A 20,670-nucleotide genomic window follows, 5' to 3' on the forward strand; every position below is an offset into this window, starting at 1 on the left:
GTGCGGGCGGGCCCTCCTACAGTCGAGTGACGGGACGATTGACCAATCCTACGCTTTGGTGACCTGACGGTCGACCAATCGGTGTGTGTGTGGGTGGGCCTTATCGTTCGGAACCGAGGTGAGTAGCCGCCATCTTGCTTCCATTCTTTTTCCTGCTTTCTGCGTCGTTCTTTTCAAATATACATTTCCAGCAAAAAAAAATTGCTTTTATTAAATTGTTTTAAAAAAAACTTCAGTCATTTGTAAATATTTTCTCTAACCTGAAGATTCTTTTTCCTACCTTTCCCCGTTTTTGTAAGGCCTCAGAACCTAGGCCTCAAAGCCTGGCCCTCTCCTGCTCAGCCACGCCCGAGCTAGGTAATTGTCCCACGGCTTCTGCTAAGCTTCCCCCCCCACCCCCGGTCACATTACCCGGGGCAACGGCGTCAGCCACGAGGGTCATGGGACATACACAGGGTGCGCGAGCAGCAGGAGCAGCTAAGACGCGGTGTCTCTCTCTGTTCCCCGCTTGGCTAGGGCGGGGGGGCGGGGCTCAGGTGGGGCTTGGAGAGCGGGAAGGGTTACCCCGGCAACCGGGCCTGCTGGCCGTCTCTCACAGCCGCAATTGGCGGCCTTGAAGCCAGCTCGGGAGGGCAGGGCTCCGGAGAGCGGGAGGCCGGTGCTCGGGAGGGCGGGGGGCGGGGCTCGCGACATCGGGAGATCGGGGGACGGGAGATCGGGGGGCGGGACATCGGGAGATCGGGGGGCGGGACATCGGGAGATTGGGGGGCGGGACATCGGGAGATCGCGGGGCGGGACATCGGGAGATCGCGGGGCGGGACATTGGGAGATCGTGGGGCGGGACATCGGGAGATCGGGGGCGGGACATCGGGAGATCGGGGGCGAGAGGTCGCGGGGCGGGACATCGGGATATCGGGGGCAGGACATCGGGAGATCGGGGGCGGGACATCGGGAGATCGGGGGCGGGACATCGGGGGGCGGGACATCGGGAGATCGGGGGCGGGACATCGGAAGACCGGGGGCGGGGCTCGGGGACACTCCTCCCCTCCCCCCTCTCCCCCTCCCTCCTCCCCCTTCTTCCCCCCTCCCCCCTCCCCCCATTCCCCCCTCTTTCCCCCCTCCTCCCCTCCCTGCACCCCCTCCCCTCCCCCTTTCCCCCCTCCCCTCCCCTTTCCCCCCTTCCCCCCAGTCGCGCTCTCTCTTCCCCCGTCACTCTCGCTCTTCCCCCCAGTCGCTCTCTCTTCCCCCCAGTCGCTCTCTCTCTTCCCCCTGTCACTCTCCCTCTTCCCCCAGTCGCTCTCTCTCTTCCCCCAGTCACTCTCTCTCTTCCCCCCCAGTCGCTCTCTCTCTTCCCCCCAGTCGCGCTCTCTCTTCCTCAGTCGCTCTCTCTCTTCCCCCCCAGTCGCTCTCTCTCTTCCCCCGAGTCGCTCTCTCTTCCCCCCCAGTCACTCTCTCTCTTCCCCCCAGTTGCTCTCACTCTTCCCCCCAGTCGCTCTCTCTCTCTCTTCCAACAACAACATGCCCTCAAAAGACCCTCGGCTCCGCCGGGCACTTCAGCTAGTCTATCTATCTATCTATCTATTATTATTATATATATAAACGGATACATCTGTCTGTCTGTCTGTCTGTCTGTCATTCGGTGTGCGTCTGTCCGGCTATGCACTCGAAAGTTATAGAGCGTACCTACGCGTGCGTTACGTCAAAAGAAAGCTTACCATTCCAAAACGGTCGTAAGCGTATTTACGTTTCGGCCGGACAAAAATTGCGCCCGCGGTATCCAAAAAACGTTCAAAATTCCGCTCATTAACATCTCATTATGCGCTCATTAGCGATAGAGTGACGTCGAGGTCGACCAATCGTACGCCGGGTTCCTGGCGCGTGCGGGCGGGCCTTCCTACAGTCGCGTGATGGGACGATTGACCAATCCTACGCTTCGGTGACCTGACGGTCGACCAATCGGTGCGTGTGTGGGCGGGCCTTATCGTTCTGAACCGAGGTGAGTCGCCGCCAACTTGATTCCAAACTTTTCCTTTCTTTTTCCCGCTTTCTGCGTGTTTCTTTTCAAATCTACATTTCCTGCAAAAAAAAAGTTGCTTTTAAAAGACAAATTGTTTTAAAAAAAAGTTAATTAATTTGTAAATCTTTTCTCTAACCTCTATAATTCTCCTACCTTTCACCGTTTTTCCAGGCCCGGGGCCTAGGCTTCTCCAACTGCCAGCAGTGCAACTCTAGACCCAGGCTCCTGGCCTAGACAGAGACAAACACTGGCAGAGGGGAGAGGGTGTGCTGCCTCAGCTCCATTCCCGGGGTTAGTAGGTGGGGAGGCTTCATAAGCAACTGGGGTAGGTCGCAAGCCCCGAATAATAATCTGAAGATCCTGTGTTTGCAGCTGAGGAAATTTCTTCTGCTGACAGCCCCAGGTTAACGGCAGCCATCTTTGTCAAGTAGGGTGAAAAGTTTCAGTGCGACGCCATTTTGATTCAGTGTGTCACAGAGTGCATGCGCGGCCATCTTAGTACAGGAACATAGAGTGGGTGGGGCTTCTGTGCTCCCAATCGGGTCCTGGTGACCGAGACAGACAATCGACTGTGTGGGCGGGGCCTAATCTTTCCAACTGAAAAGCAAGCGGCGGCCATTGTTTGTGATACAACACACTGAGAGGTGAGCACCCCTTTTTTAATAAAAAGATTGGTGAGGTTGTAAAGTGTATGTTATAGAAAGATTAACCAAAAATGTTTTATAAGTACAGGAAATTTTGTGCTATCCGGAGATGAGCTATCCAGCAATCTGGAGCCACCGGCAAAAATCAGCAGCCGTTTTTTATTCTTTTTGTTTGTTTTTTTTGCTTTGTTTGAACAGTCAAGCTGTGCAAGGTCTGTAGCTATAGCAACAGCTTTAGCTACAGAGCTTTAGGGCCACACCCGAGTGTTTAGAAGCTGTTGCTAAGCAACAGTGTTTGTTGTCAAATACGGAGATAAGAATCTCCATATCTCTCAACATTAACTCTGGGGAGTAGGGCAGTTTTGAGGCAAGGCAGCAGCTCAGTCCCGTGGGTGCCGGATAGCACAAAGTTTCCTGTACTTTAAGTTTATCTCCCCCCGCCTCCCTTTCGACCCCCCACACCCCCCTTCCTCCCCACCCCCTCCCCCCCACACCCCCTTCCCTTCCCCACACCCCTCCCCCTCCCCACCCCCCTTCCCCTCCCCCCCTACACCTCCCCCCTCCCCTCCCCCTCCCCCCCACCCCCCCTTCCCCTCCCCCACTCCCCACACCCCTTCCCCCCTCCCCTAACCACCTCCCCTCCCCCTCCCCTCCTTCCCTTCCCCTCCCCTTCCCCCCTCCCTCCCCATTCCCTCTCCTCCCTCCCCTCCCCTTCCCCCTCCCTCCCCCTCCTCCCTCCCCCTCCATCCCCCTTCCCCCCTGCCTCCCCCTCCTCCCTCATCGCCCCCCCTTTCCCTTCCCCCACCCCCACTCCTCCCCCCTTCCCCCACTCCTCCCCCCTTCCCCCAATCCTACCCCCTTCCCCTTCCCCCACTCCCTCTCCCCCCACTCCACTCCCCCCAGTCGCTTTCTCTCTTCCCCCCAGTCGCTCTCTCTCTCTTCCCCCCAGTCGCTCTCTCTCTCTCTTCCCCCCAGTCGCTCTCTCTCTTCCCCCCGTCGCTCTCTCTCTCTTCCCCCTCAGTCGCTCTCTCTCTTCCCCCCAGTCGCTCTCTCTCTTCCCCCCAGTCGCTCGCTCTCTCTCTTCCCCCCCAGTCGCTCTCTCTCTGTCTCTTCCCCCCAGTCGCTCTCTCTCTCTCTTCCCCCCCCGTCGCTCTCTCACTTCCCCCCCAGTCGCTCTCTCTCTCTCTTCCCCCTGCCATCACTCTCTCTCTTCCCCACCAGTCGCTTGCTCTCTTCCCCCCCCAGTCGCTCGCTCTCTTCCCCCCCAGTCGCTCTCTCTCTTCCCCCCCAGTCGCTCTGTCTCTTCCCCCCCAGTCGCTCTCTCTCTTCCCCCCCAGTCGCTCTCTCTCTTCCCCCCAGTCGCTCTCTCTCTTCCCCCCAGTCGCTCTCTCTCTTCCCCCCCAGTCGCTCTCTCTCCTCCCCCCCAGTCGCTCTCTCTCTTCCCCCCCAGTCGCTCTCTCTTCCCCCCGTCGCTCTCTCTCTTCCCCCCAGTCGCTCTCTCTCTTCCCCCCCAGTCGCTCTCTCTCTTCCCCCCAGTCGCTCTCTCTCTTCCCCCCCAGTCGCTCTCTCTCTTGCCCCCCAGTCGCTCTCTCTTCCCCTCCAGTCGCTCTCTCTTCCCCCCGTCGCTCTCTTTCTTCCCCCCCAGTCGCTCTCTCTCTTCCCCCCCAGTCGCTCTCTCATCCCCCCCAGTCGCTCTCGCTCTTCCCCCCAGTCGCTCTCTCTTCCCCCCAGTCGCTCTCTCTCTCTTCCCCCCAGTCGCTCTCTCTCTCCTCCCCCCCAGTCGCTCTCTCTCTCTTACCCCCCCAGTCGCGCTCTCTCTCTCTCCCCCCCAGTCGCCCTCTCTCTCTCTTCCCCCCCAGTCGCTCTCTCTCTTCCCCACAAGTCGCTCTCTCTCTTCCCCCCCAGTCGCTCTCTCTCTTCCCCCCCAGTCGCTCTCTCTCTTCCCCCCCAGTCGCTCTCTCTTCCCCCCCAGTCGCTCTCTCTCTTCCCCCAGTCGCTCTCTCTCTTCCCCCAGTCGCTCTCTCTTCCCCCCAGTCGCTCTCTCTCTTCCCCCCCAGTCGCTCTCTCTTCCCCCCGTCGCTCTCTCTCTTCCCCCCAGTCGCTCTCTCTTCCCCCCCAGTCGCTCTCTCTCTTCCCCCCAGTCGCTCTCTCTCTTCCCCCAGTCGCTCTCTCTTCCCCCCAGTCGCTTTCTCTCTCTTCCCCCCCAGTTGCTCTCTCTCTCTTCCCCCCCAGTCGCTCTCTCTCTCTTCCCCCCCAGTCGCTCGCTCTCTCTCTTCCCCCCCAGTCGCTCTCTCTCTCTTGCCCCCCCAGTCGTTCTCTCTCTCTCTTCCCCACCAGTCGCTCTCTCTTCCCCCCCCAGTCGCTCTCTCTCTTCCCCCCAGTCGCTCTCTTCCCCCCAGTCGCTCTCTCTCTCTCTTCCCCCCAGTCGCTCTCTCTCTCTTCCCCCCCAGTCGCTCTCTCTCTCTTCCCCCCAGTCGCTCTCTCTCTTACCCCCCCAGTCGCTCTCTCTCTCTCTTCCCCCCCAGTCGCTCTCTCTCTCTTCCCCCCAGTCGCTCTCTCTCTCTTCCCCCAGTCGCTCTCTCTCTCTCTTCCCCCCAGTCGCTCTCTCTTCCCCCCCAGTCGCTCTCTCTTCCCCCCAGTCGCTCTCTCTTCCCCCCCAGTCGCTCTCTCTTCCCCCCAGTCGCTCTCTCTTCCCCCCAGTCGCTCTCTCTTCCCCAAGTCACTCTCTCTCTCTTCCCCCCAGTCGCTCTCTCTCTTCCCACCAGTCGCTCTCTCTCTTCCCTTCAGTCGCTCTCTCTCTCTCTTCCAACAACAACATGCCCTCAAAAGACCCTCGGCACCGCCGGGCACTTCAGCTAGTAGGGTTATATAAGTCTTTGATGAGACTTCATCTGGAGTAATGTGTATGTTGTGTCGGTACTGTGATAATAATAACTTCCGGGAAGTTATGTCATCACTTCCTGTGAACTGTGAACTATGAACTTGGTACATACATCACTTCCTGTCAGATGTCACTTCCTGATGGACTGGTATAAATACTGAACTATTCAGTATTGTAAGAGGCTTCTACCAGAGGCATGGTGAAGACCTCTCTTGTATATAGTGTGTTTATAAGTTGCTTAAAGGCTTACTTTAAAGTCACTTGATGTGTGAGACTCCTTTTTCTTACATCAATTTAAGCAACTTAGTATTTACACTCACAAATACTAGACCTTCGGACAAACTCGGAGTTAAGGATCCAGGGAACCACCCATCATGGAGAGAATCCTCAGACCTATTCGTCTGGACCTGGACCCGAACACACCAGCAGCTGGCAGGGTATGGAAGCATTGGTACCGTACTTTTGAGAATTTTCTGGATGAATGTGAAGCGGATGCTTCTACTAGACTGAGGATACTTATCAACTATGTGACCCCAAAAGTGTTTGAATATGTTGATGAATGGGATAATTACGATGAGGTGATTCGGGCACTTAAGAAACTGTATGCCAAGACTCCAAATGAGGTCTATGCTAGACATCTACTGGCCACAGCCCGACAAGGGCCAGGGGAATCGATTAACGAATTCCTTCAAGAACTTCGCAGGCTCAGCATAGATTGTAACTTTCAGGCAGCCTCAGCTGAGCTGTACCGCGAAGAAATGATTCGTGATGCTTTCATCTGCGGGATTGCCTCTCCATTTATATGCCAGCGTCTACTAGAAAGTGAAACACTTGAGCTACAAAAAGCTTTTGACCTAGCTTGTTCTCTGGATTTGGCAAAGAGAAATGCAGACCTCTATCAGCTGCCCAGATCTCGATCTGCTGCTGTAACTGCAACCAGACAATTCAAGCGGTCTCAGGTGAACCCTATCATGGGGGAATCTAATTCTGATAATTCTGATGAAGAAGAGGAGGATGACCCCACTTTAGCAGCCTCTTGACAATCTAGGAAGGAATGCTTCTTTTGTGGAGATGCTTTTCACCCTAGGAAAACCTACCCTGCTCGCAATGCAATCTGCAGTTATTGCAAAAAAAAAGGACACTTTGCTAAAGTTTGCCTATCAAGGGCCTCTACGAGGGCCAATCCAGCTAAGGCCTACCGAACTGCCCCAATTAGGGCCTATCAAGATGCTCCAGCTAGGACCTATCAAGCTTCCTCTCGAGCTCTCTCCCGAAGAAGCACACCGAGAGTTTTAGCCACTCTCTGTGCAACAACACCAATTACAGCTGCTTGCCCACAGAACCTGTCTCATGCAGCTACAAAAGTTTCAATTAAAGGGCATACCTTAGATGCCTTAATTGACTCAGGAAGTACTGATAGTTTCATTAAAGAACAGATTGTTGCGAAGTTGAAACTACATGTCTTCCCATCGGACCAGGCAATTGCGATGGCTCAGTCATCACTTAATACCAGAATCTCCGGCTTTTGTATTGTTGATATGACACTTAATGGTCGCATGTATCCCTCCACCCGACTTTCGGTACTCAAGGACTTATGTAGTGATCTCCTCTTAGGGCTGGATTTCCAGAAACAGCACAAGAAACTCACTATTGAGTTCGGTGGATCCAAACCTGGTCTTACTATTTCTAATATACCGTCTAAATTACCGTTTTGTGCATTACCAGCAGCATCACTGGATGAACCCTCATTATTTGCCAGTATTCCGCCTCGATGCAAACCAATAATAACAAAATCGCGGCGCTTTAGTCAGGAAGACCAATCTTTTATTGAGGCTGAAATCTCTCGACTTTTAGCAGAGGATATCATCGAACCATGTTCGTCGCCCTGGCGGGCTCAAATCGTTATCGTCAAGAACCCTCTAAAACCTCACAAATGACTATGCATTGATTATTCGCAAACCATCAATCAATATACCAACTTGGACGCCTACCCATTGCCACGCATTGATGATATGGTTAATAAACTGGCCGAACACAAAGTGTTCTCAACTTACGACTTAAAAAGTGCCTATCATCAGGTACCCTTGAAGGTCTCAGATAAGCAGTACACGGCCTTTGAGGCTAATGGACGGCTGTACCAATTTCGTCGCCTCCCATTCGGGGTTACTAATGGAGTGGCTGTCTTCCAACGGGCAATGGATGGCCTGGTTAAACAGGAAAATCTAAGGGACACTTTTCCCTATCTTGATAACATTACTATTGCAGGTCACGATCAACAGGAACACGATGCCAACCTCCAAAAATTTCGGGATGCCCTCCATCGCCGTAACTTAACCTTGAATGAATCCAAATCTGTTGAGTCGCAACCGACCATCAACATCCTTGGCTACTGCGTAGGCAATGGTATCATTAAGCCAGACCCAGAAACACTTCGCCCGCTCCAAGAGCTCCCGTCACCTAAGAATCTGGCTTCTTTACGTCGGGCTCTCGGTCTGTTTGCATACTACGCTAAATGGATTCCTCATTTTTCGGACAAAATCCAACCCTTGCTGCATGCTAGATCATTTCCACTGGGAACAGCGGCTGTTGCAGCCTTTAACCTTCTCAAAAAACAGTTGGAGAAAGCGGCTCTTCACTCCATCGATGAGAATCTCCCTTTCATAGTCGAATGTGATGCCTCGGAGGTGGCGATCTCGGCTACTCTGAATCAGGAAGGTCGTCCTGTAGCATTTATGTCCAGGACCTTACAAGGTGCCGAGCTACATTATCCTCCGGTTGAGAAGGAAGCCACAGCCATCATAGAGGCAGTACGGAAGTGGAACCATTTTCTAGCTCGCCAGCACTTTACATTAACCACGGACCAACGATCAGTCGCCTTCATGCTCGATAATCGAAAACGAACCAAAATTAAGAATAATAAAATACAACTTTGGAGGATGGAACTGGCCTCTTTTGGTTATACCATTCACTATCGGCCTGGCAAGGAGAATGTGGCCCCGGACACCCTCACACGGGCATTCTGCTCCACTATGTCGTCCTCTACTCTCATGGATGTCCACAATGGATTGTGTCATCCTGGCGTTACGCGCATGCTACATTTCGTACGATCACGGAATCTCCCTTTTTCTACTGGAGATGTAAAGAAAATATGCTCAGAATGCCGGCTTTGTGCGGAATTAAAACCTCAGTTCTTCCGCCCCTCAGATGGTATACTCATACATGCAACCCAACCGATGCAACGACTTAGCATCGATTTTAAGGGCCCAGTGCCCTCTTCAACTCGGAACACATATTTGCTCACCATGATTGATGAATATTCACGTTTTCTGTTTGCCTTCCCCTGCTCCAATATGCTGGCGTCCACAGTAATCTGCTGTCTTGAGCAGGTATTTTCTCTCTGTGGCATGCCGGCTTATATTCACTCAGATCAGGGTCCATCCTTTATGTCAAGGGAACTCAAGGACTACCTCTCAGAACGGGGAATTGCTACAAGCAGAACAACACCATACCATCCCATCGGAAATGGGCAGGTAGAGAGGTATAACGGTATCATCTGGAATTCCGTACGTCTCGCTTTAAGATCTCGGGGCCTACCAGACCAGCAATGGGAAGCAGTGCTTCCGGATGCATTGCACTCTATACGGTCCCTGCTTTCTACAGCCACAAATACTGCACCTCATGAGCGGTTCTTTGGATTCCAGCGTCGCTCATCTCATGGGACATCACTCCCGTCATGGCTAACTACTCCTGGACCTGTATTACTCCGAAGATACGTTCGGACATCTAAAAATGACCCTCTCGTAGATGAGGTCGAACTAACCGATGCCAACCCCACCTATGCAAACATACGATATTCTGACGGCCGAGAATCTACCGTATCATTACGGGATCTGGCTCCCTGCCCACCAGGACCTAGTGGGACATCGGGTGATGGCATTTCACCAGGAAACTCTTGGGACCTATCGGGTACCCCTCTCCAGGATCCTGATCAGACACCAACTAGCTTGGTGCCGGTAGAACCCCGTACTCAAAGTTGCGACCCTCCCAGTACCGCGCACGAAAGTACTGATCTGCCACAGACCAGCTCTGCACCTCCCTCTGAACTGAGGCAGACCGACTTTGAACCTATTGGGGCTCGTACACGAAGCCATGATCTCCCCGACCCTGCACAGGGTAATCCAGGCCACACAGACTCTGACCAATGGCCAACCGCATGTAAGCAGACCAGCGACCCTCTACGACGGGAACCCAAACGGGTGCGACTCTTCCTCGTTCGGTGGCTGCGGAACAAAAGGAAGACCACAGCCTTCTAATCCTGCAGGAGGGAAGAATGTGATAATAATAATAACTTCCGGGAAGTTATGTCATCACTTCCTGTGAACTGTGAACTATGAACTATGAACTTGGTACATACATCACTTCCTGTCATATGTCACTTCCTGTTGGACTGGTATAAATACTGAACTATTCAGTATTGTAAGAGGCTTCTACCAGAGGCATGGTGAAGACCTCTCTTGTATATAGAGTGTTTATAAGTTGCTTAAAAGCTTACTTTAAAGTTACTTGATGTGTGAGACTCCTTTTTCTTACAGGTACCTTTTTACCTAGACACAATTAGAACTCAGAACTCAGAGATTCAAACATGAAGTGCTTTATTCGAAGGGAAAGGGAAGTTCTGGAGAGTTCCGAACAAAGAGCTAAACTTAACCAAGAGAACACCCAACCATGTATCTGCTGTGACAGCGCCACCACAGGTGGGAGGAGAACACACAATACATAACATATTCCTCCCCTCTTAAATGGAAGGTCCACATTATTCCTCAACAGGTAAGTTACTTTCAATGCACTCAACTAACCTAGGGTAAAGGTGGACTGCCTCAAACCCTGACTTTACCCTGGGGTTTATTCTGCCCCAGTCTTGTGGGTAAGTCGCTAAGCCTACAGATCCAAGCGTCTTGGAGGCCGCCGCTCTCTGACAGGATACCGGCGGTCATCGCTGGCTTCCACAGCAGTAGGCATTGACACTGGCCTAGATGGAGAAGGTGCCTGTGTCAGTCGAAAGTCAGGAGTTTACATAGGTGGAACAGTCTCTTTGACTTCCTGTGTTGGAGAAGAGCACTGTGGCAAAGGAAATAACAACAGAAAATGCTGGAAAAACTCAGCAGGTCAGGCAACATCCGTGGAGAGAAATTTGAGTTGACGTTTCGGGTTTGACCCTTCTTCAAAACTGGAGAGAAAAGGAACTAGATCAAAGGCAGGGCTGCAATCGGACAAAAGAATAAAAGAACCAAAAGAAGTAAAAGAGATTAGAAGCTAGACGAGATGGTAATATGCTGGGATTAGGTGTAAAGTGTACTGGCAGGGCAAAAGATAGCTGCCAGGTGTGAGAGAGAAACAAAAGGAAAGGGGGGGGGGAGGAAAGGAGTGGAAAAATATAAGTAGAAATGAAATAGGGGCCGAGGTTATGATCTGAAACTGTTGAACTCGATATTGAGACCGGAAGGCTGCAGAGTGCCTAATCGGAAGATGAGGTGCTGTTCCTCGAGTTTACGTTGAGCTTCCGTGGAACAGTACAAGAGGCCAAGGACGGTGAGGTCCGAGTGGGAATGGAGCGGTGAATTGAAATGACAGGCGACCGGAAGTTATTTCGGATTTCCAACATCTGCAGTATTTTGCTATCGTACTGTGGCAAAGGATGCTGGTTTGCGGTATCATCCGGAAACAGTTCAGGCCAACCAGCCGTTGGAGCCTCTGTGGCTGTCTCTGCTCCTAGCAACAGTTGATCTGTGTGTCTTCTCCAGACAACGTCCTCAGCAGTCTCAACTGTGTAATACACAGGGCCCGTCTGCACGATCACCGTAGCAGGAACCCATTTCGGTCCAGTGTTGTAGTTTCGAGCGAGGACGTGCTCTCCCAGATGAAACCGTCTCTCCTTGGCTCTTTTCTCTCTTTTTTCAACTTGAGCTTGCTGTTGACGATGGACAACCTGCTCTGCCCTTGGAGGTTTGAGTAAGTCAAAACTTGTCCGCAACTGCCTCTTCATCATGAGCGAAGCGGGGGAAGTTTTGGTTGTGGCATGCGGCTCGTTCCTGTAGGACAACAGGAAACTGTTCAGACGTTGGTGGATTGAGCCCTGACCTTGCGATGCCTTCAAGGCGTGCTTCAAAGTTTGCACGAACCTTTCTGCCTGGCCGTTAGTAGAGGGATGATAGGGCGCAGACCTGATGTGTTGGACACCATTCACATGCAGGAAGGTTGCAAACTCCTGTGATACAAATTGTGGACCGTTGTCACTTACGAGTTGTTCCAGTGAGCCATAATGGCTGAACATCTGAAATTTTCGAATTCCAAAAACGATTCCCAAGGCCTCGCGCTCGATCTGCGCATAATTACTCTCGGCCTTGTTCAAGGTGCGTGATGCGAAGGCGATAGGTTTCTCTTCACCCGAAGGCATGATGTGGGATATGAATGCTCCCACACCGTATGGTGATGCATCACATGCTAGCTGCACGGGTAGCTTTGGGTCAAAGTGTGTCAGGACCTCCGGTTTCAGCAATGCTTTCTTTGCTTGGGCGAAAGCTTCGTTGCACAGTTCAGTCCATTTCCATGTTTTGCCTTGACATAGCAACTGATGTAACGGCTTCAGCAATGTTGCTAAGTCTGGAATAAACTTCCCATAGTAGTTAAGTAGCCCCAGAAATGAACGTAACTGGCTCACATTCTGGGGTGCTGGGGCCTCCACGATCACCTTGACCTTTGACGGCGCCTTATGCAGGCCAGTAGCGTCAATCACATGCCCCAGGTACTCAACTGAAGACTGAAAGAATTCACATTTGTCTTTACGAACTCTGAGTCTGTACTCTTTCAGTCGTTGTAGTGTCGCATCCAAGTTCAGAAGATGATCCTCCTCATTTGTCCCAGTGACAAGGATGTCGTCCAGGTAGCACTGGACTCCTGGCAGTCCACTCAAAATCTGATCCATTGCCCTTTGGAATAGAGCAGGGGCCAACGTTATTCCAAACGGAAGGCGGCAGTACCTGTATAGCCCCTTGTGTGTCACAATTGTCAGCTGCTCCTTTGATTTGTCATCGACATGCATTTGTAGATAAGCCTGGCATAAGTCTATTTTGTTGAACTTTTGCCCTCCGGCCAGGCCCGTAAAAAGTCATCAATGAGGGGAAGAGGGTACTGTTCCGTAGGCAGCAACGGGTTAATAGTCACTTTAAAATCCCCGCAGATTCGAACAGATCCATCCTTTTTCAGGACAGGAACAATGGGTGTGGCCCATTTGCTCACGCTCACAGGCTCCAGGACTCCATTCTTGACTAAGGCCTCCAAGTTAGCCTCAACTTTTGGCCTAATTGCATAGGGTACAGGTCGGGCTTTGTGAAACTTCGGCTTGCTGTCAGGTTTAATGTCCAGTCTCACGCTGATCTTTTTCATGCTCCCAAGTTCACCATTGAAGAGTTCGGCATGTTTGTTTAACACTGCAGTCAGACCTGACTCCCCTTTTGACATCATGCAGACTGCAGGCCAGTCCAGCGTGATTTTCTCTAGCCACGCACGTCCCAGTAGCGATGGGTAATTTCCCTTTACCACATATAGTGGCAGTTTTGCAGTCTGTCCGTTCAATTTAACTGTCACCTCAATGGCGCCTCTCATGGCCACAGGTTCGCCGGTATACGTCTTTAGCACAATGTTTGTTGGCTGAAGGGTAAGGTGCTTTAGCATTTTGTTGTAGACAGTGTCTGAAACAAGGGACACAGCCGCGCCTGTGTCCACCTCCATCCGCACTGATTGTCCCTCCACCAGTGGTGACACCCAGTAGCCATTTGAACCACCTGCAACCGTCAGTATGTGCACCTCTTCCTCCTCAGAGGTGCCGCTCCCCTCTGTTTTGCTTGTTCCATCATACTGCACTGAATGAACACTCTTTTTCCTCTCTTGTCCAAATACAGACATTTTGCTTTCATGCTTCCCAGCTCTCTGTTCTTTTTTTACCTCTACAGGCGTGTTCAATGTGACCCTTTTTGCCACAATTTCGGCATTCCAGCTCCGTACACCAGCAGTCATTAGCGGGATGGCCCATTTTCCCACAACGGTAACATGTGCCGTTCCGCGCACCTTTAGGGTCAGACGACACCTTGTGAACTCTCCCTGTTGAACTCAACTGGTGAGCCTCCTTTTCCGCCATCTCCATGGAGACACTAACTTCAATGGCCTTTTCAAGAGTAAGGTTGTCCTCAGTAAGAAGGCGCTTCTGTGTGGCTGCACTTTGCAGACCACACACAAGTCTGTCTCTAATGGTGTCATTCAGCACCTCCTTGAACTGGCAGTGTTCTGACAACCTTTTTAAAGCAGCAATAAACATCGTCACTGATTCCCCCTCCTCTTGATTCCGTTTGTGAAATCTAAATCTCTCGGCAATAACCAGAGGTTTTGGTGAAAAATGTGCTCCAAAAATTTCCACTAGTTGCTTATATGTTTTAGTTCCTGGCTTATCTGGCTTCACAAGGCTGCGAAGTAAATTGAATGTCTTCGGCCCCATTACACTCAAAGGTAGGCACGACCTTTTCATTTGCCACCGCATTCGCCAAGACAAAATAGTCAAAACGTTCCGTATAAGCGCTCCATTGCTCCACATTTTCATCAAAATCACCGATGTTTCCTAATATAGTAGCCATCTCACGTTTCAAATTTAAATTTCTGTTTACTCACTGCACCTGTAACGTACGCAGATTCATCCGCTCCTCGTCAACACTTTGTTGTGTCGGTACCTTTTAGACACAATTAGAACTCAGAACTCAGAGATTCAAACATGAAGTGCTTTATTCAAAGGGAAAGGGAAGTTCTGGAGAGTTCCGAACAAAGAGAGCTAAACTTAACCAAGAGAACACCCAACCATGTATCTGCTGTGACAGCGCCACCACAGGTGGGAGGAGAACACACAATACATAAGTGTACAATTTGTATCTCTTCAGCTCAAGACGGACATTGCAGGCCTCGAGTAAGTAGAGGGAAGACAACCAGGAAGCTCCCTGGCCTGTTGATTGAGCTATTGATTTCAATGGAAATAAAAGTCAGGAGATGTGAAACTGGATGCCGACTCTCTATCACCTGTTTTACACTATCGCACAAAGTCAAGATCTACCCGCATGTCTGTATTCCTCCCTACTCCCAACCAATGTTCCCTTTAAGCTGCACAGCCATGCAGCTGTCTGCTGGAAATTTTGCGCATGCGCAAAACTCTAAATGGGCCGCGCAGCCTGTTAAAGGGACCGTGCACCCCCCAAAAATTAGGGGGAACGTTGCCCCCAACCTCGTTGCAAACAGTGTGATGGGAAGGAATGACAGGCAAGTGACCTCTCTGTCTCCTACAATCTTTCTGCTGAGCACTTGGCAGCCTTTTGATCTGAACATAAGAACATAAGAAATAGGAGCAGGAATAGGCCACTTGGCCCCTCGAGCCTGCTCCGTCATTCAATAAGATCATGGCTGATCTTGGGCTCAAAGCCACTTCCCTGCCCACTCCCCATAACCCTTCACTCCCTTATCTTGCAAAAATCTGTCTATCTCCATCTTAAATGTATTTAATGACCCAGCCTCCGCGGCTCGCTGGGGCAGTGAATTCCACAGATTTACGACCCTCTGAGAGAAGAAACTCCTCCTCATCTCAGTTCTAAAAGGGTGACCCTTTATTCTGAAACTATGCCCCCGAGTTCTGGATTTCCCCACGAGGGGAAACATCCTCTCTGCATCTACCTTGTCGAGCCCCCTCAGTATCTTATATGTTTCAACATTAACCAGTAATTCCAGAGTTTACCTAAAAACCTTTTTCTTTTTCTTTACAGAAGGAAATACTAGTGATGCGTGATGGGTCTACTGTCATCCAGTGAGAAGAGAGATGGGTTGATATTTTCAGTGTAGACCCTTTATCCAAGCGCAGCTCAAGTAGTAGGATCTGCATCTGGAGTATTGGTCGTTTTTCCAGAACTGGCAGATTACATAGAATTATCTACTGTTTCCAACACTGGATTTTCATTTCCCACCAACTGCAGCTGCAGATTTTCCCCTTCCTCTAATTTCCCACATTGTTTTGTCTTTTTCCTCTGTTGGCCTCTCTTTTTTTTGCCGTCAACTATGTGCATGTTTGTTTATGTCTTGCCATCACCTTTCTGAGATGACCTTTATGTCAACTAACAATCTTCTATTAAGCATTTTGCGGGTCAGCCAACTCATTAACTTTTGCTCTGTGTTTGGAGTATCTGCTGTTTCTTTCCTCCCTTTTTGATTCCAACCCTAATAAAATACTGACTTACGTTTCAGTTATCAGTTGAGAGGGAGGAAACATAGAAACATAGAAGATAGGAGCAGGAGTAGGCCATTCGGCCCCTCGAGCCTGTTCCGCCATTCAATGAGATCATGGCTGATCATCCAAATTCAGTACTCTGTCCCTGCCTTCTCTCCATATCCCTTGATCCCTTCAGCCTTAAGAAATATATCTAACTCCTTCTTGAATATATTTAAGGAATTGGCCTCCACCGCCCTCTGTGGCAGAGAATTCCACAGGTTCACCACTCTCTGGGTGAAGAAATTCCTCCTCATCTCTGTCCTAAATGGCTTACCCCTTATCCTTAGACTGTGACCCCTGGTTCTGGACTCCCCCGCCATCGGGAATATCCTTCCTGCATCTAGTCTGTCTAGTCTGGTTAGAATTTTATAAGTTTCAATGAGATCCCCTCTCATTCTACTAAACTCCAGCAAGTATAAGCCCAATCGACCCAATCTCTCCTCATATGCCATTCCTGCCATCCCAGGTATCAGTCTGATGAATCTTCGCTGCACTCCCTCCATGGCAAGAACATCCTTCCTCAGATAAGGCGACCAAAATTGCACACAATACTCAAGATGTGGTCTCACCAAGGCCCTATACAACTGCAGCAAGACATCCTTCTCCTGTACTCGAACCCTCTCGCTACGAAAGCCAACATACCATTTGCCTTCTTAACCACCTGCTGCACCTGCATGCTTATTTTCAGCGACTGGTGCACAAGGACACCCAGGTCTCATTGCACTTCCCCTTCTCCCAATCTATTGCCGTTCAGATAATAATCTGCCTTCCTGTTTTTGCCACCAAAGTGGATAAACTCGCATTTATCCACATTATACTGTATCTGCCATGCTTCTGCCCAATCACCCAACCTGTCCAAATCATACTGGAGTTTCTCAGCATCCTCCTCACAGCACACACGCCCACCCAGCTTTGTGTCGTCTGCAAACTTGGAGATATTACATCCAGTTCCCTCGTCTAGATCATTTATATATATTGTGAATAGCTGGGGTCCTAGGACCGATCCCTGCGGTACCTCACTAGTCACTGCCTGCCACTCGGAAAAAGAGCCGTTTATTCCAACTCTTTGCTTCCTGTCTGCCGAACAGTTCTCTATCCAAGTCAGTACCTTGCCCCCAATCCCATGTGCCTTAACTTTACACGCTAATCTCTTATGCGGGACCTTATCGAAAGCCTTCTTAAAGTCCAAATACACCACATCCACTGGTTCTCCCTTATCTATTCTACCAGTTACATCCTCAAAAAATTCCAGTAGATTAGTCAAACACGATTTACCTTTTGTAAATCCATGTTGACTTTGTCCGATCCTGTCACTGTTTTCCAAGTGCTCTGCTATTACACCTTTTATAATGGACTCTAGCATTTTCCCCACTACCGATATCAGGCTTACCGGTCTATAATTCCCCGTTTCTCTCTACCACCTTTTTTGAATAGTGGGGTAACATTAGCTACCCTCTGATCCATGGGAACTGTTACAGAGTCTATCAAATTTTGGAAGATGAACAGCAATGCATCTACTATTTCTAGGGCCACTTCCTTAAGTACCCTAGGATGTAGATTATCAGGCCCTGGGGATTTATCGGCCTTCAATCCCAACAATTTCCCTAACATCATTTCCCTACAAATACTGATTTCTTTCAGTTCCTCCCTTTCATTAGGCCGTATGTTCCCCGACATCTCTGGGAGGTTATTTGTGTCCTCCTTTGTGAAGACAGAACCAAAGTATGTATTTAATTGGTCAGCCATTTCTTTGTTCCCCATTATAAATTCCCCTGATTCTGACTGCAAGGGACCTACGCATGACTTCACCAATCTTTTTCTCTTCACATATCTATAAAAGCTTTCACAGTCAGTTTTTATGTTCCCTGCTAGCTTACTCTCATACTCTATTTTCCCCCTCTTAATTAATCCCTTTGTCCTCCTTTGCTGAATCCTAAACTGCTCCCAATCCTCAGGTTTACTGCTTTTTCTGGCCAATTTATATGTCCTGTCCTTGGATCTTATGCGATCCCTAATTTCCCTTGTTAGCCACGGTTGAGTCACCTTTTTTGTTTTATTTTTATGCCAAACAGGGATGAACAAATTCTGTAGTTCATCCATGCGATCTTTGAATGTTTGCCATTGCCTATCCACCATGAACCCTTTGAGTAACATTCCCGAATCAATCCTATCCAACTCGCGCTTCATACCATCGTAGTTTCCTTTATTTAAATTCAGGACCCTAGTCTCTGAGTCAACTACTTCACTCTCCATCTTAATGAAGAATTCTATCATATTTTGATCGCTCCAACCCAAGGGGCCTCGCACAACAAGATTGCTAATTAATCCTTTCTCATTACATAATACCCAGTCTAAGATGGCCTGATCTCTAGTTGGTTCCTCGACATATTGGTCCAGGAAGCCATCCTGTATACACTCCAGGAATTCCTCCTCCACAGTATTGTTACTAATTTGGTTAGCCCAATCTATATGTAGATTAAAGTCACCCATGTTAACTGCTGTGCCCTTATTGCATGCGCCTCTAATTTCCCATTTAATGCCATCCCCAACCTCCGCATTACTGTTTGGAGGTCTGTATACCACTCCCATTAATGTTTTCTGCCCCTTGGTATTTCTCAGTTCTACCCATACAGATTCCACATCATCAGAGCTAATATCCTTCCTTTCAATTGTGTTAATCCCCTCTTTAACTAGCAATGCTACCCCACCTCCTTTTCCTTTTTGCCTATCTTTCCTGAATATTGAATACCCCTGGATGTTGAGTTCCCAGCCTTGGTCACCCTGGAGCCATGTTTCCGTAATCCCAATCATATCATATCCGCTTACCTCTATTTGCGCAGCTAATTCATCCACCTTATTACAAATGCTCCTCGCATTAAGACACAAGGCCTTCAGGCTTGTTTTTTTAACACTCTTACACATTTTAGAATTATTATTTACTGTAGCCATGTTTGATTTAAACCCTTGATTTCTCTGACTGCCACCTTTGCTTTTCTCCTTCCTGTCTTTTGCCTCTATCCTTGTTTCCCTTTCTTCTGTTCCCTGCTGAGGTTCCCAACCCCCTGCCATTTTAGTTTAAACCCTCCCCCAGAGCACTAGCAAACACTCCCCCTAGGACATCGGTCCCGGTCCTGCCCAGGTGCAAACCATCCGGTTTGTACTGGTCCCACCTCCCCAAGAACCGGTTCCAATGTCCCAGGAATTTAAATCCCTCCCCCTTGCACCATTCCTCTAGACACGTATTCATCTGAAATATCCTTCTATTTCTACTCTGACTAGCACATGGCACTGATAGCAATCCTGAGATTACTACCTTTGAGGTCCTATTTTTTAATTTACCTCCTAACTCCCTATATTCAGCTTTTAGGGCCTCACCCTTTTTTTACCTATATCGTTGGTATCTATATGCACCACAACAACTGGCTGTTCACCCTTCCCTTCCAAAATGCTCTGCAGCCGCTCTGAGACATCCTTGACCCTTGCACTAGGGAGGCAACATACCATCCTGGAGTCATGTTTGCGGCCGCAGAAACACCTATCTATTCCCCTTACAATAGAATCCCCTATTACTATAGCTCGCCCACTCTTTTTCCTCTAGTCCTATGCAGCAGAACCACCCACGGTGCCAGGAAGTTGGCTGCTGCTGCCTTCCCCTGATAAGCCATCCTCCCCAACAATATCCAAAGTGGTATATCTGTTTGAGAGGGGGATGGTCACAGGGGACCCCTGCACTACCTGCCTGCGCCTACTACTCTGCCTGGTGGTCACCCATTGTCTTCCTGCCTGTGCAGCCTTTACCTGCGGTGTGACCAACTCCCTAAACGTGCTATCCATGACGTCCTCAGCATCGCGAATGCTCCAGTATGTATCCACTCACAGCTCCAGCGCCGCAATGCGGTCTGTCAGTAGCTGCAGCTGGATACACTTCCCGTACACATGGTCATCAGGGACACCGGAAGTGTCCCTGATTTCCCACATAGTGCAGGAGGAGCATACCATGGCACAGAGCTCTCCTGCCATGACTTACCCTTTAATTAATTCAAATTAAATTAAATCAAATCAATCCCACCAATTACACTATAATTAAATGATATACTGAAGGGCCCTTGTTTACCAGCAGTCCCCACTACACCACATACACCCTATAAACTATAAACCACAAAATTTAAGTTTGGAAAAAAGGAGAGAGAAATACTCACCAACCAATTACTTATCTGCTTTCTGATGGCGTCACACTTCGATTACTTTTTACTTCTCTCTCACGCTCGCGGAGCTCTGAGATTGGTAAGCCTACCTGCTCCGCTGCCTCGCTTTAAATCTCCACCACCGCTCCTCACAGGTCCGCCACTGCCGCCGCCATGGGGCCTACCTGCTCCGCCGCCTCGCTTTAAATCTCCACCGCCGCTCCTCACAGGTCCACCACCGCCGCCGCTGTGAGGCCTACCTGCTCCGCCACCTCGCTTTAAATCACCGCCGCCGCTCCTCACAGGTCCGCCACCGCCGCCACTGTGGGGCCTACCTGCGCCTCCGCCTAGCTTTAAATCACCGCCGCCGCTCCTCACAGGTCCACTGCCGCCGCCGCTGTGGGGCCTACCTGCGCCTCCGCCTAGCTTTAAATCACCGCCGCCGCTCCTCACAGGTCCGCTGCCGCCGCCCCTGTGGGGCCCACCTGCGCCTCCGCCTCGCTTTAAATCAGTGCCGCTGCTCCTCACAGGTCCACCGCGCCACTGCTGTGGGGCCTACCTGCGCCTCCGCCTCACTTGAAATCACCGCCGCT

Source organism: Somniosus microcephalus, chromosome 3 (assembly GCF_052327205.1).
Source record: "Somniosus microcephalus isolate GS21.2 chromosome 3, FLI_Smic_1.0, whole genome shotgun sequence".
NCBI lineage: Eukaryota > Metazoa > Chordata > Chondrichthyes > Squaliformes > Somniosidae > Somniosus > Somniosus microcephalus.